The sequence below is a fragment of the Myotis brandtii genome, unplaced genomic scaffold (assembly GCF_000412655.1).
Source record: "Myotis brandtii unplaced genomic scaffold, ASM41265v1 scaffold604, whole genome shotgun sequence".
Classification (NCBI taxonomy): Eukaryota; Metazoa; Chordata; class Mammalia; order Chiroptera; family Vespertilionidae; genus Myotis; species Myotis brandtii.
In genome coordinates, this window is record NW_005370286.1 from 1062910 (window position 1) to 1088542 (window position 25633).

The 25633-nt window shown below is 53.8% G+C and overlaps 1 long non-coding RNA gene across 1 annotated transcript in view; it reads right to left on the reverse strand.

Annotated features, from left to right (window-relative positions):
* The window catches only part of LOC102254344, a 61219-nt gene extending 41595 nt beyond the window's left edge, over positions 1 to 19624 (reverse strand). Inside the window, exon 1 of the long non-coding RNA XR_001364699.1 lies at positions 19369 to 19624. This is a non-coding gene — a long non-coding RNA (uncharacterized LOC102254344). The remainder of the gene's footprint in view (positions 1 to 19368) is intronic.
* Between the last annotated feature and the right edge of the window lie 6009 nt (positions 19625 to 25633).

The window sequence follows — 25633 nt, forward strand, 5'->3', positions numbered from 1 at the left end:
CTCCTACTTACCAACTCACCCCCACCATCACACCGTCTATCTCCTTCTGCTGGTTTGCTATTTATTTTAACAATGTTTCACAGCACAAGCAATTCAAAGATACTGTGATCTCCCCCCAAATCAGAAATTAAATAGATCAATAAAATAAATGACCCACGGTCTGCTCTTTGGAGATGACCATGGCAGTGTGTGTGTGTCACCTTCCCATTGAACTACCAATGTTCATTGTTGAGGGTTCGGTGTTAAATTTCCTTCCAGTCTGTATGTTCCGATTCTTCACCCAGAGTGCCCTGAGCTCATGAACAGATGGGAAAGCTGGCGGGACCAGAGGCCGGGTCCAGCCCGGGCAGCCCAGCTGTCCCCCTGGGCTTTGCTGACGGCCAACGGCCGCATGACTGTGCGTGTGCATAAAGGGGCAGGAGGGACGCTGCCACAAAGGGAAGAAACATAAATATTCAAACTGCAAGGCCCCAGGCAGCGCCCATCAGGTGCAAGGAAATGTACTCTGATACCTGCTCATGGTATGGGGTCGCTTTGTGCTTCACCTTTACCTGTGCACACGATGCCACAGCTAAAAATAAATGACCCAAGGTCCGCTCTCTGGAGATGACCATGGCAGTGTGTGTGTCACCTTCCCATTGAACTACCAATGTTCATTGTTGAGGGTTCGGTGTTAAATTTCCTCCCAGTCTGTATGTTCCGATTCTTCACCCAGAGCGCCCTGAGCTCATGAACAGACAGGAAAGCTGGTGGGACCAGAGGCCGGGTCCAGCCCGGCAGCCCAGCTGTCCCCCTGGGCTTTGCTGACGGCCAACGGCCGCATGACTGTGCGTGTGCATAAAGGGGCAGGAGGGACGCTGCCACAAAGGGAAGAAACATAAATATTCAAACTGCAAGGCCCCAGGCAGCGCCCATCAGGTGCAAGGAAATGTCCTCTGATTCCTGCTCATGGCGTGGGGTCACTTTGTGCTTCACCTTTACCTGTGCACACGATGCCGCAGCTAACGGTTCTCGAACGCTCTATTCTTAGCCATGATGTGCCATTTCGTGTCATCTTGGGAATAACCCCACAAGGCAGGGGCCTTGTAGTTCCCATTTCAGAGATGAAAACACTGGACACAGAGCGATGTGCCCCTTTGCCGAGACCACCCACCGGTGACCGTGCGGTGGGTGTACACGAGCCTCGGCTCGCCCCAGACCACCACGTCCTAGAGCCTTGGCTTCCAGACGTGCCCAGCATCCGTACTGTCAGGAAAAGCACCTGTTTGTATTCTTCTTGCTTTGGTGCCTTCATGTTTCTGCTCTTTAAATATTTAATCAATCCAGAGCTGACTTTGTTTTTGCAGTTTGAAGAACTGAATGTACCTTTTTCTCCACAAATGTAAGCAGTTGTCCCGCTACCTTTTAGCCAACAACCCAGCCTTTCTATGTCTAATTTAAGAGCCACCTGTAGCCTCTACAACGATGCCGTCTGCAGGCTCCGTGCACGTCTTCTTTCTCGGGTTTTCCATTCTCTACCCGCCTAAGTCACACTCCACTCTCTTCTGTCTCCTGAACACTTTTGTATCTGCCAGGGCAGCTTCCCCTGAACGCCATGAAAACCCGGGCCCGCTCTGTTCGCTCGCTCATCTTGACAACCTTCTGAGCCATCGGGCGTTTTGACTGGGTTTTCACTTTCAGATTAATTAGGAGGAAATAGCATGTTTAGAATATTGAGCTATTAATCCCTCCATTTGTTCGTCTTAGTTTATATCTTTCAGTAAAATATACAGATGGCTTCCTATGAGATTGCATGGGCTGGAGCTGACCCAGGAATGTATGTCCGGTTGCTGCTATGAAGTCGCTTCGTTCATTGCGCCTTCTGACGGCTGCTAGTGTTTGGCAGGGACAGGCCGGTGGCTTGGGTGTGGCCTCTAGCAGCCACCCTCCATGTTCATTCCCATCGGTTTTCAGATGATGCGTTTAGGCTTCTCAGACGGACTGCATAGGACGTGTGTGTGGTGGATACTTACCTGCATTTTCGAGGTGCTTTTATAAGCACTCTTCTCCGAACAATTAATGTGACCAGGATCCTTCCCGGCCCACCTACAGGCACGTCCCAGTGAGGGCCTGGGGAGCGGCTCTGTGCAGGTCCCAGGAGGAGGGCGGCAGGGGTGGGAGGGGGGGGAGAATGTCAACAGAGCAGAGGTGATAGATTTGAATCTGCTTGGATTTGCAAGTGATTGAGAGGCTTCCGGCCTCAGTTAAAAACCAGGAGCAGCTTTGGCACAAAGAAACACAGGTTTTACTTTCCTGAGCCTATGCAGAGACCAAAGGGGAAAAAATCACACCAATCACAACAGGGATTTATCACAGAAAGTTCCATCGTGTTTCCTGTAAGACTCGTCATTTATGAAGGTGGCAGGTTATTAAGTTTTTCCGAGTCCGACTTTCTCCAGCGCCCGATTCTTCTGGATCCAAAAGCAGAGGGAGCCGCTGGGGTGCAGGAAGTGGGGTCCCGGGCTGAGCTCCATCAGGGGACTGTGGCCTTTCGGGGTTCCCAGCAGATGAAGGGAGAGCGAAAGGACAAGGACGGAGGACAGAGCAGGTCCAAGTGAGGCCTGGCTGAGGTCCCCGTGCTGCGCTGGGGGAGGCACCGCAGTCCTGGCCACGAGAATCGCGATGACGCCCAGGAAGACATGGGCGCCGTGCTCGCACAGGGCCACCATCCTCGTAGTTGTGACTCCTCGGCGGGGCTCCTCCACAACCGTCTCGAGTGGGTGTGAATGGGCGCTGTGGAAGCAGGTCTCACAACTCAGACTGGGAGACATCTGTGTGCTTGCACCTGTCGCTGCTGACTTCGCCCCCACTGTTGGCAACAGCATCTGTCCATGTGATTCGCAAGTGAGACCCAAACACGACTTCTTATGTGAATGGGGCTCAAGTCCACAATGTGGGCTGTGGAAACAGAGCGCTCCCCTACCGTACATCCCATCTGGCCATTTACGTCACTTACGAAAATCTAGCTCACACGCCGTCGAAGCTGCGACGCCCGCCTGCCGGCTGCTGAGCGTGATGGCTGTCAAAGCAAGCCTGCGTCCCACGGCTCCCACGGCTGAGTGCCTGTCGGGTTAACTGCCTTTGTGACTGGACGTGGAGGGTGGGAGCCGATTTTCTCCTCCTCGCTGCAGAGCTGAGTGTGTTTTACCCTGAGTGCTCTGAGAACAGCCTTCTGAATTGCTGCTTCTATTTCCTTAAATGACATACAGTAAATCTTATTACATTGGACTTCTCGGCCGTGCCCCAGATTTCATTGAATGTCGGCTTCATTCAATTTGCATAAATACAGGCAGTTCCGTCTCCCCAGCCACTCAGCCTGGGACGCAGTCCCCCTCCCTTCACCAGAAGTGAGCCGTGGGGCACGGCCTTGGGGACGAGCAGGGCCCACTCGTTCCCCTGTCATGGCCACGGTTCCCACCACCAATGCTTTTCTGGGTACAGGGGGGGCCTTGTTTGCACAAACCCGGCAGAGCTAAGTAATAAGAATAGGGGCCCCGGAGTGCCCAGACACCTGGGCAGTGAACATCACTGACATTATCCGGGTGTGGAGGTGAGGGTGTTTCTGGATGGATGAACATTTGAGTCGAGAGACTGAATGAAGCAGACTGTCCTTCTTGATGTGGGTGGGCCTCACCCGATCCCTTGAAGGTCCGAAGAGAACAAGGCTGATCCTGCACACGTGAGAGGGAACTTCCTCCTGCCTGCCTGTCTTCCAGCGGTGACACCAGTTCCTTCTCCTGCCTTTGGACTTGAGCTGGTACACCAGCTATTCCTGAGTCTCCAGTCTGCTGACTCACCTGCAGATTGTGGGACTTGTCAGCCACCATAATCACGTGAGCCAGTTCATGATAAGTCTCCTTACACACACACACACACACACACACACACACACACACACACACATACCAAGGGTCTGGAGAACCTGACTAACAAGGGGAATGGAAGGTTCTGTGTTGAGGTTGCTGAGATGATGGATACATGTGTGGCTGGTGCTAAACTTTTCCATGAAGAGGGAGTGACGGGTGGCGGGTGCCCACAGGTGGGGGTGGTACAGCAGTATGACAGGTGCGTCAGTGGATGGCAGGGGGTCTGAAGGATGCAGGTTCTAGCAGGAAGCGAGATAGTCTGGAAGGGCTACTGAGTCATGAGCACCTCTGGGTCTGCGTGGTGTGAGCAGGGGGGCACAGTGACCACGAAGCCAGCCTGGTATCAGGAGCAGAGAAGAGGGACAGGCCCAGAGTGTCCGAGGGAGTGTCCAGTGGGAGGGTGTGGGGATGGGACAAAGGGACCCCAAGTCAGGTCTGGGGTGAACACGGAAGGGTGCGGTACAGCAGTACGACAGGTGCGTCAGTGGATGGCAGGGGGTTTGAAGGATGCAGGTTCTAGCAGGAAGCGAGATGGTCTGGAAGGGCTACTGAGTCATGAGCACCTCTGGGTCTGCGTGGTGTGAGCAGGGGGGGCACAGTGACCACGAAGCCAGCCTGGTATCAGCAGGAGCAGAGAAGAGGGACAGGCCCCGAGTGTCCGAGGGAGTGTCCAGTGGGAGTGTGTGGGGATGGGACAAAAGGACCCCAAGTCAGGTCTGGGGTGAACACGGAAGGGTGTGGGATGCTGGGACCCAGCCCACCAGGGGACGTCCACACACACCAACAAAGCTGATGCTCTTTCCAAGACTGAATTTAAGACCCGTTCTTTAAGTTTCCAATTCCATTCAATTGAATGTCTGCTAAATTGAGAGCCTAGCACATTGTAATAGGATGTAATTGCCTATTTACACATATATTTATATAAGGAGATTATCACGTCAAAATCATGACTTTGAAAAACAAAGCTTATGCTCTCAAAGCTGCTTCTACAACTCCATGATGAAATTGCATCCTTTTATTTCCTGCAGGCCTTTCTCATGCTGAACTTAAGAAACCCCGGGTGTTTAATAAAATGTATCTGAACCCCCGGTATTCCATTATGTGAAATGGGTTTCTAGCTGCCTATGCTAATTATAGAAATGACACCATTAAGTGGATGTCTTTTGAGCAAATCCAACTGTATTACCTGCAGCTAACCCCACAGAGTAATCGCCAGATTTTGTTATTGTATACAAAAGGTCATAGTTCAAACTCATTCAGATGCCAATTATGCACCTGTTTGGCTCATTTCTAGTAATTTCATGTAGCGGAAGATTTGTTATTCTTCATTTATAACCTATTAAACCTGGTAAAACTGAAATGTGGGCTCCCTGGGTCATAAATGAATAGAAGCCACTCTCAGACAAATGAAATGCTCAGAATAGAATGTTTACAGCACGTTGCTGAGAGGTCTTCATGAAATTGCTTAAGCTGCAATCTCCGTGCATGGTAATGGAGCATGTGGAGCCCACCTGAGTACGCGCTCTGAAAACCCTCTCTCTGGACAGCAGGCAATGAACGGGGTTTCCACCCCAACTCTGAGGGGCTGCAGCAGGCAGACGCCCCTTTGTCTCGTTGGGGTACAGACAGAGCTTATCCACGTGATCTGAAGGCAGGAAGCAGCTGCATTTGACGAAGCTCACAATGCCTCCCGCCCGGCAGCCTGAGGCAGCTGGACCCTGCGGGAAGCTGAGGCCTGCCCCGTGTGTTTGTGGCACTTTAATTGCAGGTGGGACTGCAAGTGGGGTCCTTTCTCCTCCCCCAGAATTTGTTGGCATCTTAGCTCATTTATCTACTCACTTCTATTTTTCTTAACTTGTAAGAGTTCACTTAGTGTAATCTCAACTCTGTCAGTTTGTGCATTGCAAACACCCTCTCCTAGTCTGTAATTATGTTATTAACTACTAGAGGCCCGGTGCACAAATTGATGCATGGGTGGGGTCCAGCCAGCCCGCCCCGATGGGGGCCCACTGGGCCAGGCCAGTGGGGGGAGGGGCCAAGGGCAGTTGGCTGGCCGGCTGGCCCCACCCCCAATCGAAGTGGGAGGGGGGGGGGCAATCAGGAGGCCAGGCTGGCTGAGGGGAGTGGCTGATCAGGGCCCGGATCAGGCTGGTTAGCTTCTGCGGTGCGCATCATAGCCACCGGTCGTTCTGCCATTCTGGTCACTGGGCTTTTATATATATAGAGAGAGATGGTTACGGTGCTTTTTCCTTTCTGTGGTTTCGCGGGGGGGAGGGTGGTGATGAGAAGTGCAGTGAGGAGCATCCCTCACCTCCCAGATTCTTCGCGCTTTCATCCACACATCCTACCCACCCTCACCTAAAACTCTGAGTTTGTCCTTTTACACAGGCAGATGTTAAGGAAGTTTTCTTCCGTCTCCAGTGAAATAGGACCTGCTTTTGCTGCAGGGGTAACCAATCTCCCAGCTCCACTCACTAAACACTCTTCTTTCCCACGGTGATTTTTAACACCAACTTCCTGTATAATACAGGCCAGGTTCTTTCAGGGCAGTGGAGTTGGCTTCACTGGTCTGTGTATCAGTACACTTGTTCTCAATCTGATTAATCATTTTAGCTTCACAATAAACCTTGATATCTAGTTGGACAAGATAATCCATGCAATTCTTCAAAATTATCTTGGCCTTTTACTCTTCTGTATTTTAAAATATTCATAGAGAAGCAATAACAGTGCAAATTAACATATGTATGTGTGTGTGTGTGTGTGTGTGTGTGTGTGTGTGTGTGTGTGAGACATGATGATATATATATGCCAGAGGAAAAGTCTCAAGTGGGAATTCTACACATTGAATGAAGATGGGTCACTAGATGAGTTGTCATAAACTAGACACAGCTGAAGAAAGAATAGACACAGCTGAGGAAATCACCAAGGGTGGCACCCAGAGAGATAAAAAGATGGAACCTATGGAAGAAGTTAGTAGACTTTGGTCAGGACAGGACGAGATGAGCTCCATCCACTGAAGTTCCAAACGATGGAGAGAGAGAGGGCAATGTAGGAGGGTGCAGCTCAGGGCAGGGTGCGGAGTGTCCCATAAAGGTTTGCTCTGTGTGGGAAGTACTTTGTGATAAGGAAACCCACCATGACCACCGCTGACCCGAACACCAGCGACGGGCGCTGCTGCCAGGACCACCACCCGCCCCAACCCGGTGGTCAGAAGCCCAAGCTCCTGTCCCTCAGGAGCAACCAATGCTGCTGCCACCACCAACATTCAGATGGAGGTTGGTGACTTTGGCCACGGCTGAGTCCCTCCAAATGGAGCTGTCCCAGGGCCTCTGAGGGGTGGAGCTTGGCCCGCTTCACCATCAAGGACAGGGGAGGTGGGGCCAGGGCAGGGGAGGCTCTGCTCCCTAAAACCCGGGGTGGCGGTGGGGGTTGGCATGATTCAGTACCGCGCATGGATAATTTTTGAAAGTTTATGTGTCAGTTCTTCGCAGTTTTCTTTTTCATTTAATTATGAAAACATTATGGTTCTCTGAAGGAAGCCAACAGTTGGTGTTGATCTCTCAGGCGCTCCAAGTGCGGTTGGATAAACAAGCCAGTTTTGCAGCTGCTCCGTGATTCGAATGTTTGACGATGTATGTCTTCCTGTTTGATCTGTGGCCCAGGAGGTGAGAAGTTCAGTAAGCGTGTCCCCTCCTGGTACCAAGAGGGCCGACATCCTGCACAACCTCGGGGAAGACGCCTGCCAGCTGATGTCCGGTGGGGCTGGACGATGGCCCTTTGAGCTACTTCAGTCACAGCTCTTCCTACGCCTGAAACCGCAGCCCGAGTTAGGAAGCTCTCACTCCTGGAAGGAACTGTGTTCTGATCCAGGGAGTTTCTCGCTGACCTCCCCAGGCGTGGTTTGCACACGATGAGCAGCTGGAGGCTGCAGTTTGGAAAGGACTTGGGGACACGGATAAACACCCCCAGGACAGATTCTTCTCCTCTTTGGTATCTGGTGCAGGACAAGCCCCTGAATATGGGCAGGACACGCATTTGTAGTTACACAGTCCCCTCAAGTAGAGTTCAGGCTTGTTATTCGAAGGCAGCTTGTCTGATATGGTTCTTTGTTGCTCATTTATGAAGCCAATTGTTCACCTAATTAGTACAATCCATCCACCTTCTAAATACAGGACTCCTTAAAGCAGAGACCACGAGGTGGGCTCGTCAGCCAGGCACACGCAGGTCAGTGGCAGCTGACGGTCACCCTCAGGAGGCTCAGGACCCAAAGTCCAATCCAGCCAAAGGCCAGACCCAGAGCCAGGCAGGGACCCCATTCCTGAGAAGGAACAAGGAGTGAGCAAAAAGGGGAGAAGAGGAGCCGCCATGGCGCCGAGCGGAGCATCCCGGAGGGTTAGAAAAGGAACCGCAGGTAGCCCTGAGGACCCAGAGGTCCAGCCCGTGTGGTTTGGTCGGGCCACACCCGGCCTGGGAAGGCCCAGGCCAGCATGGGACCTAGGGTGCTGGGTGCCCCTCCCAACAAGAGCCCAGCGGGTGGGATTCTGGCGATGCTGGGGGCTGAGGCCTTGTGGTAACGTCCCACTGGGCACGGCTAGGAGGACGTGGTGAGTGCAGGGGTCCAGCCAGCAAAGCCCATGGATGGGTCACCCGCGGTAGCACAACCCTGCAGACACGGGCACCTCCAGGCTCTGTGGCCTCAGTGGCCAGTGCCCTGCAGCTGCCAGCCTGAGCTAGGGGGCACTGCTCACAGTCCCGACACCCACCCCCTCCTCTGCCACCAGCGTCCAGAGTCCAGCGTCAGAGCAAGCCCGTATCACGGGGTCAGCCACCCTTCCTGGTCACACGCAGCCACACTCCTGTGGGTCTGCAGCCCAAACACACAGGTGCTCCTGACCCCACCTGGGGGCAAAGCAGTGGCATCTCCAAGGCCATGGTGAGTGACTGTCCTCAGGATGTCAGTCCTTCCGGACCCCACATCCCCGAGCTCGTGGCCATGGTAGACCCGGGCGTGACTACATAGGATGTGAACCTGCTGCTGTTCACGAATTCCCACGTCTGAGAAGCAAAGAAAAATGCCAAGGACAACACCCAGCAGACAGGCCGGGGGGAGGTGGGGAGATGCCGCAGGCCCCCCAGGCTCACAGCCCTCCCACGTGTGCCTGCAGGGTGGCAGCTCATTGCTGGGTGAACCTGATATCCAGCTCCACTGCAATAAAGCAAAGCGCTGTTCCCTCAGCCCCTTCCCCACAATGCAGCCATTATGCCCAAATCAGTTTAAATTTGCTTTTTAATTGTGTACATTGCTTCTTATTGAAGCTTCTGACTAGAAATATGTGTCTCATTTTATTTCATGTTCTTCAATTGACCCAAACACAAAGGCATTTTTCTCAAATACTAAATGCGCATGTACCTTTTTAATTAAAGCTTTAAAAGCTCTTAATTAAAACTATAAATCACGGGCAGCAATTCCTACCTCCCATCTCGCAGGCCTCGCAGTTTCCTTCTGCGGCCACGGTGACCTGCGGGGGGAACGGAGGATGAGGGTGACTTTCACATTCAGTCGATTGCAAAGCAGCGTCTTCGTCACCTGCCAGGCATCAGGTGGCTAACGGGGCCTGGGCCACGTCGTTCCCTAACTCTCGAATCTTCCCCGAGTCCTCAGGCCTCTTCCCCTGCCCCCTCGGCTGTGACACTGAGCAGCCAGCACCTGCTGGTTCACCCGGGGACATGGGGTCAGCTCAGGGCATGGGGGTGTGAGTGTCAGAACGAATTACCCATTGATCGATGTTTGGATACATTAACAAGCGGCTCTCACAGATTCCCACTTTTAGCAGTTTTGAGTATAATTGGTATTTGATAAATTACCTGTATTTAAAGTGTACAGTTTGGTCAGTTTTGAAAAATGTCTATATCAGTGACACCATCTCCACCATCAAGATGACAAATGTATCCAGTCCTGTCCCCGACCTCCCGCCCAGCTGATCTGCTTCCTGTCGCCGGGAACCCATCCGCATTTCCTAGAGTTTCCTACAAATAGAACTACACAGCGCACTATTTTTTGACCAGCTTCTTTCACTCAGAATATTTCTTTCACTCAGAAATATGTCCCCATGCGTTGTTTTATTATCAACTAGAGGCCCGGCGCACAAAATTCATGCATGGGTATGGTCCCTAGTCCTGGCCTGTGATCAGGGCCATCTTCCCCAGCTGCCTGCAGCTGGCTCCGCCCCCCCTCCCGCTGCCACCCACCCCCAGTTCCCCATTCGCCATCCGGTGATAGTGCCTGATGGGCGGACGGAGGAAGGGACCGAGAGGTCAGCTGTTCCCGCCGCTCGCAGACCCCACCCCCACCGCGGGTGGCCATCAGGCGATCGGCTGGGGAAAGGCACCAAGAGGTGGTCAATGCACCTCACAGTGACTGGTCCAGCAGTTGTTCTGGTCGTTCTGCCGTTAGGGTCAATTTGCATATTATTTTTTTATTATACGGGATAATAGTTCTTTCTTTCCTTATCTCAGAGCCATTTCCAGTTGACTAGAAACAATGATTTTTCACCTGTTGAATGGGATTTTCACCAGCAGGTGAAGTGTTGGTTTTCAAAGAAACCTGTTAGCAGTTCAAGCGGCCAACTCCCTGCCTGGCAGTGGTCACAGCCAGCGGGAGCCCTCCAGGTGGCCCCCAGAGCCGCTGGCCGGGCAGCGAGCACCCAGCTCCGTGGAAAAGCAGCCCCGCCAGCCGCCACTGCTGAAGTCATCAAAATCTCCCAGCTCTGTGTAGGGTGAGTCTGCATATTTTTATAGATTTCCTCAGAAGATCTATACCTATTTACATAGGCCACCAGGCTTATAACCCTGTAGAGACTAGAACCGAAAATGTCTAGAAAACATGTCCCCATGCAAGAAAAATAAGCTCTCCAAAATCGTATAGACAAAAACATGAATTTGCCCAGGAAAATAGAAACATAGGTGGTGTCTGAACTTCCCACCACTGATTATTAATCACAAGAGTTACATTTGGTGCCTTTAAATTCAAGGGAACAGCCACCACAGACTTACATGTGGTGTGGTCCCAGGACCCGGCTCCCTCCAGCCCACACCTGGACATGTGGGGCACTAAGCCAAGGGAAGGGGTTTCCTGGGATCCCTCTGCTCCCACTCCTGAAAAACAAGTGACTGGGTCCTTGGTTGCCCATCTTTAGACAGAAAGTCATTGAGAGGGAACAGAAAAGGAGGAAGTCGCTGTCGCCCAGGTGCAGACACGTATCTTAGGGAGCCAAGCAAAGTTTGCTCAGGGGGTCCCGGCTGATTTAGCTCAGTGGACAGAGTGTGGGCCAGCGGACTGAAGGGTCCCGGATTGGGTGCCACCTTGGGGCATGTGCAGGAGGCAACTGATCAATGTGCCTCTTTCACATTGATGTTTCTCTCTCTGTCTCTCCCCCTTCCTTCTACTCTCTAAAAATCAATGGAAAAATAGCCTCAGGTGAGGATTAACAACAACAACAAAAGTTTGCTCATGGAACCATTTTGGAATTGCAAAGGGCTAATACAATGATAGAATTTTACATAAAATTCTATCAACTGGGTAATATTTTAAATTGTATTTGGGGAGAAGAGGTTGAGTGGTAACATATGGAGACCCTTTGATCCAATTCAATGAACATTTCCTGAAGATTTCTGTATGCAGTATGATGGGGAGGTCACAGACAAGGCCTCCACCCTATCTAGAGACATTCTAGAAAATTCAGTCCTGATGGAGCTTTTAAATCTCAATATTATGATTGCAAAGATAATACTAGTAGCTGAAAGATATTTGATCATTTCTCACATACACACACACACACACACACAAATGTGTTCTTTAAAAAGAATGTGTGGCCCTGGCTCAGTGAATTGGTCCTGTACACCAAAATGTTGCCAACTGGATTCCCAGTCAGGGCCTAGACCCAGGTTGGGGGTTCAGCCTCTGGCTCGCTCTCTCTCTCTCTCTCTCTCTCTCTCTTTCTCTCTCCCTAAAAATCAATTTTTAAAAAATTTTAAAGAATGTGTGTGCAAATTATGTTTGTAAACATAGGGAAGCAATAAAAAAGCAAAAATACTTCCTGTCCTATCACCAAACACTAGCTGTTTATCATTCCAGAACTATGTACAAGTATAAATACAGATGGCATCAGTCATCCCCCTAAATAGCAGCTTTTCTTATAAACACAGGATTGTAAATGGAAGCTGCTTTGTAGCTCCCTGGATCCGCCACCTCCCGCTACAGTAATGCTGGGAAGTGAACAGTCTCCACGTCAGAGGCCTTATTCCCGGGCTCAGGGCCTGCAGGTCCCCTGAGGCTCGGCCGAGCAGGACGGGCCAGGCTGGGCAGCTGTGCGTTTCTGCTCTGGCCCCAGATTACCTGGTTCTCTCTCTCATCCAGGGGCAGATCGTCAGAGCAAGGGTCACAGTCACACCAGCCACTCCAGCACCTCACAGCCTCTTCTCCTGTCAGGTCTGCTCACACTTCATTGGCCAAGGCACTTGGCCAAGCCCAACATCAGTCTCTCAAGGGCACGGAAAGGTCACATGGCAGGAGGAGAAAGTGGGAAGCAAAAACAGTGGTCCCGCCCTCACAGCTCCTCCACCACTCTGACCTCGCCTGGAGACCATCTCCCCATGACAGTGAGAACCCCTGCATCACCTCCCCCAGTGGCTACGAAGTGCCCTGCGCTGTGCACACACAGAACCCATTTAACTGGTCCTCCATCACTGGGCGCTGCGGCGGCTCGTAATGCTCTGAAAGCATGAGAAACGCTGTGTGGCACATCCCTGGACAAGGCACCTTCAGGGCCTATAGGGGCTCCCTTTGGCCTGAGTGAGCGACGGCCTCAGGTCCACCGGCATCTGACAAGCTCTCTGACAAAGCAGGGTCTGGCACTCTCAGTCCCGGCGTCCCCTCCCCACTGCCCAGAGGCCAGGTCTGCCCAGCATGCACACTGACCTGTGCAATGGTTCTCATTCTCTGCCCCCTCCCAGGAGGAAAAGCACCTCTGCTCCCCCAGCTCTGACATTCCTGGGACCATCCAAGGGGACGGGGGTGGGAATTCTTTGGAGACTCAGGCTGTGGGGACCTCAGGTGGGGCGGACTCGCAGTCTCAGGTGTTCAGATGCGGGCAGACCTGCTCTGACAGAGCGGCCAGTGCAAACACCGCCATGGGGAGGGGACTCCTGAGCTCTGGAGGTCACACGGGGTCTCAGAAGGTCCAGGGCTCCCTCGTAACAGAGCCAGGATCTCACTTCCCTCCTCAGACCAGCCACTGTCCCTGCTTCCCTCTGGGATGTGAGTCTCACGCTCTATTTACTTACAGTCACAACAACTGTCCTTGCAGGTTTGTTTGGGGGAAAGCAAAGGACATTCATTATGCATGAGCTCCGGCTCGCAGGCTCCCCGAGTCGCGCGGGGCTCCTCCTCTCCAGCCAGTGAGTTATGGCCGCAGCCAACCTGCTGAGAGCCAGGGCGCGAGTCCGAATGGGAGAGACTGGATTCCTTTTTCACCGGAATCAGTGGCCCGATCGCGGCAGCCGCGTGTGCACGGGGACATGAGGGTCCGATGCTGAAAATGGTTGTGACAATGTGACCCTTGGTGAGGCGCAGAGAGCGAGGACGGTGAGGAAACCGCCTTCCTGTAACTCCTCCCGAGAAGAACTCTCCCTTTCGCCCACTAATCTCGCAGCTGCCCTTTGCTCCCTGCCAGGACACCCCTACGCCATAGGCAGCATTTTTAGATGGGTCTTCTCTCTGCTCCATTAGGTATTGCGTGGGCACTAAAATAACCACGTAATGAATGACGCCCCACCTTTATCACCTGGTGGCTCCATCCTAAAAGCATCTTTCTGACAGACATGTTCCTGAGACCCAGGGTGGGGCTCACCCACCTGATTAACCCCCTGGGTTCAGAAAGGACCGCCCCTCTCCCACCTGATTGATGGGTGGGGCTGGCTGCAGGTGTGGGGGCGCCCAGGCCCTCACCTCCCCCACCCATCTGGGTAGTTAAACAGTTATATTTTTAAACCGGTTTAAATGGTGTTTTATCATGTAGTGAGAATTTACGACACCGTATTACTATGTAAGCACTGTAATGAACATATATGGAAACCGCTCAGAAAGTGGCCTCCCCCACACCTGAGACTGCGATTCTGCCCCATTTCGGGTCCCCACAGCCTGGGGTCTCACAGAGCTTCCCCTGTGAGAGGTGCCCCTCACCCCACCCCCTCCTGCATCCCCTGGGCTGGGGCTCCACATCACAGGGTCCCCCAGCCCTCAGCACCTTCCCTCAGGGCCACATGCTCTGGGGCACCTCTGGCCTCTGGCCTTTGTCTTTCACTGGGGCTTGGGGAAGTGACTCTCAGACTCACCTGTGAATAGCCCAACTACCCTCCTGCTGGTATTTAGGGTTAAATGAAATGGGACACTTGACCTGCTTGGGGTAGCAACTGACACATTGACATTATCCACAAAACACCTGCTGTCAGTCACCATCACCCTCTTCCAGGCCACGCCTCCTTCCACCGCCAGCAGCTCCCTGCCCTTCCTGCCCTGGGTATCAGCCCTCTCTCTGTGGGTACGCTCCCCTGCGGGAAACCGACTTCCGACCTCGGAGCAATGTGCTGCTAAGAACTCTGAAACCCCTGGCACCTGTTTGTGGGGGATCCCATTCCAGGCTCCCCTCACTCACGATGCAGGGTCACAGCTCTGCCTCGTGATCTCTGACCCAAACACTTCCCGCACACCCTCAAGCAGGGCATTGGGCTGGACGGACGGACGGACGGACGGACGGGTGGGGCGAATCCCCAATCCCATCAAAGAGGCTTAAGAAGGTGAACTTGAGGGTTGTTTTTCATTTGTTTGTTGTGCTGAGGTTTGCACAAGAACTAGCCAATCAGCCTGGCCGGGGACCACTGACCCCGCCCCCTGCCCCCCTCCGCAATCAATCTTCACCTCCAGAAACCCTTGACTGAGAGCCATCAGGAGCTCGGGTTTTAAGCAATAGCTCCCCATTCTCCTGCCTCCGATGAACAACCCTAATTTCTCCACCACAGACTCAGTGATCAGGGTTTGGCTCTGCTGCGTGTCCGGTGGCGGACCGCTCTGGTTTGGTAGCACATGTGTGTGCATACATGTATGTTATATGCAGATGAATATTTATTTACTATATGGATATACCTTCTGCTTATGGGTACACATTTAAGCAATACCTCCTCATTCTCCTGCCTCCGATGAACAACCCTATTTTCTCCACCGCAGACTCGGTGATCAGGGTTTGGCTCTGCTGCGTGTCGGGTGGCGGACCGCTCTGGTTTGGTAGCACGTGTGTGCATACATGTATGTTATATGCAGATGAGTATTTCTTTACTATATGGATATACCTTCTGCTTATGGGTACACACTTACAAAAGCAAAACACAGCAAATAGAAACAAAATCGATAGCAGCTGCATGCTCAGATGGGCCACCCGACTAAACCCCGACCAGGTCTCCAAGCCTCACACCAGGTTAAAAACAAACCGAACCCGAAATGCAGCTTGTGGTTCGTGGGGGGACCCTGAAGACTGTCTGGGCTGCTGGGCTGTTTCTCACGTGTCCTGTGGGGCCCGCTGGCCACTTTCCACTTCGTAGTGGTTTCTCATTATTGACACTGAGATTAATTTGCCTTAAAAGTGTAAAATATTCTACTTCCAAGCAAGTCCCTGTTGATTTTTACAGTCACATTGAGTTTTGTCCACGAGCCATATTGATCTTTCATTATTTTCCTATGTTAGAAGTTACCCATAATGTCTTTATAGTTAATAAAGGGCTCCCTGAAACCCTGAATTCGCTTTATTAGTTGTCATTGCAAATTTAGGGTTGTTATTTAAATATTGTCTTACGCAAGGATTCATGCACAGAAAGGGTCAATAAATCCCACCTCGTGGCCCCACAAAGGGTGAGGGATGAGAAGGAAGCAAGGCTTCCCTGTCAGCAGGGCCGAGGGGTCTTCACGGACCCGCCTCCCTCCCCCAGGCCAGGAGCCAAGAGCTGGTGGAGTGCCGTAGACAGAGCAAGCCTTCGCCCGGAGCCCCTCTTGTCTTGGCCTCACCCCGTGTGAGTTCTGAGGCAGGAGGAGGCGGGAAGCAAACTGACCAGCCTGAGGGCAGCCCTGCCACACAGGATGGGGCCTGCCCAGTCCTAGGAGCAACAGCCAGGGGACAGTGACCGGAAGGACCAGCTGTTGCGTTTCAGCAATTCCATCTCACCTTGTGCGGGAGGCACTACGTGCAGTGTCCCCGTACACAGGTGAGGAGACAGGCACAGCTGGGAAAGGGAGAAGCAGTAACTCAGGACAGGTCACCCATCGTGGCCCCACAAAGGGTGAGGGATGAGAAGGAAGCAAGGCTTCCCTGTCAGCAGGGCCGAGGGGTCTTCACGGACCCGCCTCCCTCCCCCAGGCCAGGAGCCAAGAGCTGCTGGAGTGCCGTGCCCGGAGCCCCTCTTGTCTTGGCCTCACCCCTGTGAGTTCTGAGGCAGGAGGAGGCGGGAAGCGAACTGACCAGCCTGACGGCAGCCCTGCCACACAGGATGGGGCCTGCCCAGCCCTAGGAGCAACAGCCAGAGGACAGTGACCAGAAGGACCAGCTGTTGCGTTTCAGCAATTCCATCTCACCTTGTGCGGGAGGCACTACGTGCAGTGTCCCCGTACACAGGTGAGGAGACAGGCACAGCTGGGAAAGGGAGAAGCAGGAACTCAGGACAGGTCACCCACCGGCCACACTGCCGGTCGCCCTCCCGGGGCCATGCAGGGGCAGCCTCAGCACCTCCTTCGTGCCCCTTGGCCCCTGACCAGCTGTGCAACCAACGCTGGGCCAGCACCCTCCTGAGAGGCTCAGTGGCCCCCACACCCCCTACGCCCTCCTTCAGACTTGCAAGCCCCAGAGACTCCCGCCCCAGCCCCGCACCATCGGGAGGGCCGGGCCCGCTCCTAGAGCAGCGCGATTCTGGGCCCGTGGGATGCACTCTGTACACCCAGCTGGACTCCGCAGGAAGCCGGCTCCTCCGTGGCAGCGCTTCAGCTGGTCCGTTCCTGGGGTGCACGACCTTGGACATCCTGAGACCCTGCAAGCGGGGAGCTGTGAACAGCATCTTCAGCGTCTCAGCCTCAGCAAAGAGACTGCTCACAACACAGGCTCAACCAATCCTCCGGAGGGCCGGGCCCTCTCCTAGAGCAGCGAGATTCTGGGCCTGTGGGGTGCACTCTGTACGCCCAGCTGGACTCCTCAGGAAGCCGGCTCCTCCGTGGCAGTGCTTCAGCTGGTCCGTTCCTGGGGGGCACGACCTTGGACATCCTGAGAGAGCTGTGAACAGCATCTTCAGCGTCTCAGCCTCAACAAAGAGACTGCTCACAACACAGGCTCAACCAATCCTCCCACAAATGAACGAACGAATGAGTGGCCGACGAATGAACGAACAAATGGTGTTGCCGTGCCCATGGTGCCTTGCAGCCCACGGCAAGCTGAGCCTCCCCAGCTTCTACAACCAGAATCAGAGGAAGAATGATGCTTGGGCTACAGTCGGAAATAAAGTGGCACCTGGCTGGCATAGCTCCCTGGTTGAGGGTCGACCTATGAACCAGGAGGTCATGGCTCAATTCCTGGTCAGGGCACATGGTTTGATCCCCAGTGGGGGGTGTGCAGGAGGAGGCAGCCCAATGATTCTCTCTCATCATTTATGTTTCTATCTCTCTCTCCTTCTCCTTTCCTCTCTGAAATCAATAAAAATGTATTTTTTTAAAAGAAAGAAAAAGAAAGAAAATAAAGCAGTGCCCCTCTCACTCTGTTACAGACATCTGTGTTCCCCTCGCCTCAGGCTTCCAGGAGACACCAGGGCCAGCACCTCAAGGTCCCCTCCCCTCTCCCAGGTTCATTTTCGTCACAAATCTGCATAAATGCTGAAGCCACCGCCTGTTCTTTCTCCAGCGGCCTCATCAGACCCTCCTGCAGCTGCGCTGCCACCCACTGGCTGGTCTGTTACCAAATGAGACGTAATTGAGCGCCAGCGGGCAGCGGGAGGGGCCTGGACCCCTGACCAGGAAGGGAGGGCACAGCAGACAGGGTCACACTTCCAGGTGGGCAGCAGCGAGCCAGGCTGTGCCCTCGCCAGGGGACCCGCCATCGGAGATGGGGCCGTCTCCCAGGCAACGTGTCCTGAGTATCAGGCTCTCTCCAGAAGTCAGGTTCCCCGCGGTTTTTATCACATTTTCACGGAGAACATAAACATAATTTTAGGTATTAACCATCTCTAATGTCTTTAATCCTCAGGAAGTGACAGTAAACGTCCCCTATTAACGGGCAGTTTCCTGTAAGGAGCGGATCAAACCATTCTTCCCCGGCTCTCCAAGGACCGAGGCTCACTTGCCGGGGGCATCCTGCAGCCGCCCCTTCCTTTCCAGCCGTTTAGCTGCAGCTCCTCACGTGGAGCCGTTCAAATTGAGCCGGATTCCCACCGCAGCTTTGAGAACAAGGCCCACAGTGTCTTGGCTGCTTCTTGATCGGTACATGAGCTCTAATTTCTCTGCTTGTTTAGTTCCAGATCTTGAAACTGACGTCAGAAAGCCCCAGGGACGGAGCATGTGGTGACCACACTCCAGAAGGACCGGTCGTAACCATCTCTAATGTCTTTAATCCTCAGGAAGTGACAGTAACGTCCCCTATTAACGGGCAGTTTCCTGTAAGGAGCGGATCAAACCATTCTTCTCGGGCTCTCCAAGGACCGAGGCTCACTTGCCGGGGGCATCCTGCAGCCGCCCCTTCCTTTCCAGCCGTTTAGCTGCAGCTCCTCACGTGGAGCCGTTCACATTGAGCCGGATTCCCACCGCAGCTTTGAGAACAAGGCCCACAGTGTCTTGGCTGCTTCTTGATCGGTACATGAGCTCTAATTTCTCTGCTTGTTTAGTTCCAGATCTTGAAACTGACGTCAGAAAGCCCCAGGGACGGAGCATGTGGTGACCACACTCCAGAAGAACCGGTCGGCAGGGGGCCTGGGATGGGACCAGCAAGAAGCTGGAGGCCTCCCTGCAGATTGAGGCCACGGACAGAGGGGAGGGCGCCGCTGACGCCCCAGCTGCAGCTGACTGCCCACAAGGGAACAGGTGCCCACAATCACGGCACCCACTTTCACTGAGGACACTGTTCTGGCTTCTCCGGGGGTCCTGACGGTGCCTCCTCCCTCCACTGAGGCCTCCGCAGGGGCAGACAAGCTGCCACCGAGTAGGGAGCCTCCTGTGTCTGCACGTGGCCCCTCTGCTCCTCGCAGGACGAAGGGGCACGCAGACCAGGACCTCCTGCCGAAGGATGCACAGCAAATGTGACGTCCGGGGAAAGAGTCTGATCTACCAGCCACTGGCTTCAGAAACCAACCCCGGTCCTGGGTAGCACAGGGGGTCTTGCCCACCTACCTGGGTGTAGTTGCTGCCTCTGAGAAAGGCTGGCTTAAAAGTTTCTTGGTTCCGAAAAGTACTTCTCAAGAATGCAACTTCTGGACTGAAATCATGATTCGTGTAGGAGCCACGGTCCTCTGGTCACGTGGCCTTGAAGATGATTATGGACCCAGAGAGACGAAGGCGCCTCACCCGGGGCGCAAACCCAGTGAGCCAGGAAACGCCATCGGCAGATAGGCCGATGGAACAGCCAAATTAACAAGAGCTGCCACTGAGCAGCCTGTGCTCGGAAACCCTGGAATGAAGGAGGAGCGATGTGCCCAGAGTGGAGGGGGGCGGGACGGAGGACGCCCACGCTGTAAATGCAGAGCATGACACAGCCCGTGTTTTCTACTCCTGTGCACACGGGCACCTGCTACTGGAAACCCTGCCCCCGAGGGCGGGAGTCTGAGGCCCATTCTACCCGACACCAAGGACAGCGAGTGCTCTCTGAGCACACGGCCCGGTGCCCAGCTCCTGTCCTTCCTCTCACGGAAGCCTCACAACAACCCCGGGTGTGGGAGGCCATGATCATGCCTATAGTACAGGCGAGGAAACTGAGGCTCCCCTAACTGAAACCAGTTGGTGAACCTGGGGTCACCAGGCCCCCCGCCCAGGAAGGGCAGGTTTGTGGGACCCCCGGGTGTTCAGGAGCAGAGAGGTCTGGGGCTGGACACAGACCCCGCCATTCTAGTGACAGTCAGAAGGGCATTTCCCTGGAATTAGCTTACGTGACTGGAAAAACGCCTCTGCCCCACTTGGCACGTTCTCAGCACAGAGACGCCTGCTCGCTGCCACATCGCCCTGTCCACGGTCACGGGATAATGGTGTTTCTGTAGCTTTTGTACTTTTCTCCTGCAAATGCCTCCCTTTTTATGGGGCCGAACGCACTAAATGTGTACACCATCTGGAAGGCGTAATTGCTGCTCAATTACTTTCCGGTCTCTTAGGAGCAAACACGCTTTCCCCAGTGGTGGTTGTTTCCTAGGAAAATTTACTTCCCTTTTTGAATATATAATTTTCCTCAGAGTGTCCCTAAAACTCAAATTACGTTTTGCCCTTGATTATTATATCAGATGATACTGTCATTTCTGTTGCCAGAAAGAAAAAATGGCACACACCTGCAATTGGGGGAGGACGAGTCGGTGCTGGGAATACAACAGGTCAGCTTACAAATATCCTGCCCTCCCAGGGACCCGCATGCCAGGGCGATGCTGGGAACCAGAAAGCTCCCAGGTAGGGGGCCAAGGGAACAAGGGGTCCCCCCTCCCCAGTGTGGCTTGAATGTCCAAAGACAGAACCAGAGTGTAGGGCCCACTGAAGAGAGACCCAGTCAGAAGGAAAGGGCCCGTGTGTTTGTGATGATGCCCGAGCCGCATTCTGAGGATTTAAGAAGTTGGCCTGATGTAAGAGGACAAGGAAAGCTCTTGGGTAACAGAAATGGCGTATGCAAAGACCCTGGGGCAGAAAAAGAAGTGATGCCCAGAAGCAGTATGAGGAGCACACAGACTAGGCAAAGCTGAGGGCAATGTGTTTACCCAAAGCAACCGGAGAGGCCGGGGAGATAGGAAAGGTATTCACTGAATGAGATCTGGACCAAGAGAAAGGTAAGAGGATTCTCAGGGAACCAGAAGGAAGGAACACGGCTTTTCAATCACACAGAATCAGGAGATGGAAGGACTTTCAGGAGAGTGGACTTCACTCCCAGGCGAATCCCACTCCAGGCACCTCGAGAAGTCAGTGGTTCTTGAGAGCGAGTTCAAGAGGGGCCAGGCCTGGGCCATTTACCATTGCAGCTGAGGATGTGCTTGGAGCCAGAAACACCTGATGGTCCCCAGAAATAAGAGAAGGTTCTGGAATTAGCATGTTAAGGTTTCCCCATGAAACAGCAAAGTATGTTTAAGTTTTTTGTTAAATTAATTGTTTTGAATTGTGAGATGACAATGACTTGACTGATGTTTTGCAAAGGAACGGGAGGGGAAGGGGAGGGGGGCTTGCAATTAAGTCGCCCAAGAGCTGCGGCCCTAACTTCCTAATGAGGCGAGACACCGCGGCTGTCTGCTGTTGCTACTCCGGAGGGTTTTCTCTTCGCTGGAGATAAAAGTCCTCCAAAATCCCTTTGGATTGGGGAGAAAAAAAACACACACACAAAAGAGGGAAGATTCTTCAGAAATGCAGGCCACTGCTGTCGCTGTGAACAACACACAAAGATAAAGAGAAATCAGTCTTTGGAGAAAGACTGGGAGGGAGGAAGCGCTGGGGTGGAGGGGCAGGCGGGAAGTGGGGGGCTGACCACTGGCCAAAGAGGACACAGTGACCAGCACTGAAGAGAACCTGGCTGCTGCTCTGTCCTTGGAGCAAAGCCCAGGACCGCACGTCCCAACACCCCAGAGCCCTGCAGGCATTATCCTCACTCTTGAGATCCTAGGAGGCACCAGACCGTCCTCCCGCCCTAGTTCCTTCTGCTCCTTTCTCCCTCGCTAGCAGCGGCCTCGCCTGGAGCCAGCCCCGTGCCTTGGTCCTATTTCCCGCTCCTTCCCCTCTCCCTCTCCCTCTGCCTTCTCCATGCCCGCCTGGCCAGTTGCCCAAGGGCCAGTTGTCGCTAACCGTCCCAAATAAATAGGCAAGTGACCTAGTGAATGGTGGGAAATGCACAGTTGCTCCCACTTGGCCTCCCCCATCTCCATGGAGACCCACCGGGAGGGAACAGGTGGGAGAGCTGGGCACGGGAGTGTGTTCGAGTCCTGGGGCAGCTACAACAAATCACCCCAAACCGGGGGCTTAGAGCAGCAGGAACGCGTTCTCACAGCTCCAGAGGCCGAGTCTGAACGGCTCCTTCCTGCCCCCTCCAGCCCCTGGAGGCCCTGGTTCCTGGGTGTGTGTCATTCCCCCCTCTGCCTCCAGTCACATGGCTTCTCCTCTCGGCATGCATGTGTTCTCGTCACCCGAGCGCCACCCGGCTGTTCACACATCTCCAGGCCCCACCTGGCGAGGCTCCCTGCCCGGCTGGGCCTCACATGGCCCCGTGCCCAGCGTCTCCGTGTCGTGGCGCCACTGCAATGGCCGTGGTGGAAATGTGCTCTTCACTTGCGTTTGCTCTTTAAAAGCAGGTGGCTGTGGCTTATCTTCAGTGCCCAGTTGAATGTGAACTCTCTTAGAAGTAATGCCAACGACTAAATGTAAGCACGTTAGTGTCCTTTTTTTATGTAGATAACAAAGTCTTTTACGAAAAATATCATTTTTCAAAAAGACGTAATATTGCCATTTTTGCCACTTTCCAGTTCCAAGCGAAATCAAGATTACTGAATAAAACATGTCAGAAACGTCCCTACCGCTGGGTAAGAAAGCGCTAGTCTTAGCGACCGGACCTCCGGGAAGAGTAGATGCCCTCCACCCCCATCTCCCGCCCCGAAGAGCAAGCATGGAGGCTCTGGAGGTGGCAGGAGGCAGAACAGCGGGGCCCACACTGGCAGGAGCATCTTGGATCCCTGCCCCCCAGACGAGTGTGGGTTCAGATGAACCCGAGGCTCCCTTTTCTCTGTTTCCACACAGTCTGTCTCCTCTAAGCATCTCACCTCCTGGCAGAGCCTCTGCTCAGAGAAAGAGAAGGCAGTCGGCAGAGACCAGACACGTCCCCTTCCTACTTCAGCATCATTAGCACAGAACTTAGAAGAAGTCGGACAAGAGATGGTCATTTCGAGCTTGAAACGCAGAACAACATCGGAAGTCTCATGTACCGCTCCCGCCCAGGGCCTGCCGCTGTCCACGGAGCTCTGTGGCAAAGTGTCAGCCTCCAGGCCGGTGTGTGCCATCAGCAGCAAGACCCCCAGGGCACAGACTCCTGGGCCCAGCGGGCATCCTGCGGGCAACACACTGGAAGTGGTCTCGGTGCTTCTCCCAAAAGATCACAGCAAAGGGCAGCTGCCCGTAGCCCCTGGCCCTGGTGCTTCCTGGGAGGGATGCAGGCTCTCCTTCCTAAGGACAGACACACAGACAACGACGGCTCTCGCGTACCCACCGGGCGGTTCCCGGCAGGAGGAAGGGCCCACCACAGACCCGTGGGCAGCCCTTCTCAATCCCCAAGCCTTGCTTTCCTCGTGGCTCCAAGGAGATACTGGCCCCAGTGACTTGTGTGGCCCCTCCCAGCCCGGGAGTGCAGGTCTGCTGAGCTCTGTCCTGCAGACCTTCCCACGGAGTCACGGGGCCCAGTGAGGACCGGCAGTTCCAGAGTTGACTCAACAGAAGAGGCATCAGAACTCAGCCCTTCCTCCTCACTCAGGAACCACTCCCAGAGCTTAGGCAGGAACACATGCCTCGCACTGACGATGAACGAAAGCAGACGGATCTAAAGTGATGCCCTGGGACCTTCGAGACAGTATTGGTGGCACGAACACTGGGACCACGGGAGCGTCAGGCTCTTCCGTGGAAGATGTGGGCCGAGCTCATATGTGAGCAGATTTCTTCTAAAATAGCTTGCTAACTAGATAAAAGCAATGGGTTATCTTTTTGATGCTTTTTGAAAGCTGACAAAACTCAGAAGCATATTCATGCATATCAGCAAAGACCTCTGCTGGGCCAGCCACTCGTCTTTGCTCCAGGAAATGGAAGTCCCGTTCGTCCTGCTTGCCAGTGGGGTTGTCCTGGTCGGCTCGGGCTGCCGTACTAATTAGACCACAGACTGGGTGCCCTTGAACAACAGAGCTATCTTCTCACAGTCTGGAGTCTGCAAGTCTGATGTCGGGGCGCCGGCAGGGTCAGAGCCTGGTGGGACCTCTCCCCTGCGTGTGGAGAGCCTTCTCGCGGTGTCCGCACATGGCAGAGAGAGGCCCTCTCTTTGGTGTCTCTTCTTGTTTTTCTCATAGATGTTGCATAATGACTGGAGTTAGCTAACACCTCCACTGTGTCATATAGTTATCTTTTCTTATGTGGTAATAACATTTAAGATCTACTCTCATAGCAGCTCTCAAGTATACAACAGTATTAGCTACTAGAGGCCCGGTGCACGAAATTTGTGCACTTGGGGGGGAGGTCCTTCAGCCTGGCCTGCACCCTCTCGCAGTCTGGGAACCCTTGGGGGATGTCCGACTGATGGCTTAGGCCTACTTCCCACGGGGAGTGGGCCTAAGCCATCAGTCGGACATCCTTAGTGCTGCTGCGGAGCCAAAAGAGGCCCCTGCCACTGCCACTGCACTCACCAGCCGTGAGCCTGGCTTCAGGCTGAGTGGCACCCCGCTGTGGGAGCACACTGACTACCTGGGGGTAGCTCCTGCATTGAGCAGGATCAGGCTGACATCAGTTCTCCAACATCCCCTGAGGGATCCCAGATTGCGATAGGGCGCAAGTCAGGCCGAGGGACCCCACCGGTGCATGATGGGGGCCGGGGAGGGATGCGGGAGGTTGGCCAGTCAGAAAGGGACCACAGGAGGGCTCCAGGGCATGTCTGGCCTGTCTCACCCAGTCCAGATCAGCTGGACCCCAGTAGCAAGCTACCCTACCAGTTGGAGCACCTACCCCCTGGTGGTCAGTGCACATCATAGTGACTAGTCGACCAGTCAACTCCCCCCTGGTGATCAGTGCACGTCATAGCGAGTGGTTGAGCTGCCTTAGCTTATCATTAGCATATTACGCTTTGATTGGTTGAACGGACGACTGGACACTTAGCAGATTAGGCTTTTATTATATAGGATAGTCACCGAGCTATACATTAGATCCCAGAGCTTGTTTGTCTCAGGTCTCCTCTTATAAGGACACTTACTCCCATTGTGAGGACCCCACCCTCATGACCTCATCTAGCCCCAGTGACCTTCCTTAGACTCCCAACTCCAAATACCATCCCTTTGGGGATTAGGGCTTTGACCTATGAATCTGGGACACAGCAGGTATTCAGTGAAAGGCGTGAGGTAAAACAGATGGATGGATGGATGAATACACGAATAAATGTTTGGAGGATGGATAGGTGGGTGGATGCGTGGATGGAGGGAGGGAGGGATAAATGTTTGGAGGATGGATGAGTGGATGGATGATGAATGCATGAATGAAAGATGTTGTCTCCATTTTAATGTACAATAGGAGTCTTTTGCCTAACAACCAAAGAGGCCTCAATAGCTCCTCGAAATTCTCCCCTTTCCCTTCACCCCAGGAGCCTGGGCCTGACTGTGGATTTGGTGTTTCCCATACCCATGTGCCCTGAGCTTCCAGGCTTCAGGCTCTCCCCAGTTTCAGGCCCGCGGTGAAGCTGCTCCCT